The following is a 1,154-nucleotide window of genomic DNA, read 5'->3' on the forward strand; positions in this document are numbered from 1 at the left end:
CACCACACCCAGCCTAAAGTAGACTCTTTATGGTAATGGGAAGAAAGTCTAGGTCTCTCTTTAGAAGATAGACTGTGATACTGAAAGCAAATATAATGGTACATGGTGTCTGGCCACATTTCTTTTCTTTTTTTGAAATGCACTCTGTCTCCAGGCTGGTGTGCAGTGGTGCCATATTGGCTCACTGCAACCTCTGCCTCCCAGGTTCAAGCAATTCTCTGCCTCAGCCTCTCGAGTAGCTGGGATTACAGGTGCCCACCACCACGCCTGGCTAATTTTTGTATTTTTAGTAGAGATGGGGTTTTACTGTCTTGGAGAGGCTGGTCTTGAATGCCTGACCTTGTGATCCACCTGCCTCAGCCTCCCAAACTGCTGGGGTTATAGGCGTGCGCCACCGCACATAGCCGAACTGGCCATTTAATCCTAACTAGAATGTGATTAGCTGAGATCCACTGAGCTTAGAATTGCCTCTTAAATTTAATGTGTAGAGAACTAATTTGGTATTTCAAGCCCCAGTCTAATTTGATTCTACAGGGTTTTTTTTGTTTTATTTTTTTAGACGAAGTCTTACTCTGTCACCCTGGAGTGCAGTGGTTCAATCTCACTCCAACTTCTGTCTCCCAGTTTCAAGTGATTCTCCTGCCTCAGCATCCCAAGTAGCTGGGATTACAGGCATCCGCCTCCATCACCCGGGTGGCTAATTTTTGTATTTTTAGTAGAGATAGGGTTTCACGATATTGGCCAGGCTGGTCTTGAACTCCTGACCTCAGGTAATTTGTCCACCTCGGCTTCCCAAAGTGCTGGGATTACAGGCATGAGCCACCATGCCCGGCCAATTCTGCAGGTTTGAAAGGGGTCCATGGATTGGCTTCATTCACAGCTAATGCTGACCCTACTTGCCCTAGATCACTTACAAACAACAGCACTCAACTGGACAAAGCGCCACAGCACACAGTTCCTTAAACCCATACTCTTCTCACAACACAAATGCTTTCGGTCCAAAATAAAAACCACCAATCACTATCCTAAAACATAGCATTCTCTGCTGGTTCTTTAAACTTTACAGAGGCTGGAGAAGGCAGCTCATGTCTGAGTAAGTCTGCATTTGGAAAATAACATGCGCACATGCATGAATGCGATGTTTATGGAGCATG

The sequence above is a fragment of the Mandrillus leucophaeus genome, unplaced genomic scaffold (genome assembly GCF_000951045.1).
Source record: "Mandrillus leucophaeus isolate KB7577 unplaced genomic scaffold, Mleu.le_1.0 Scaffold1139, whole genome shotgun sequence".
In the NCBI taxonomy this organism is placed as follows: Eukaryota; Metazoa; Chordata; class Mammalia; order Primates; family Cercopithecidae; genus Mandrillus; species Mandrillus leucophaeus.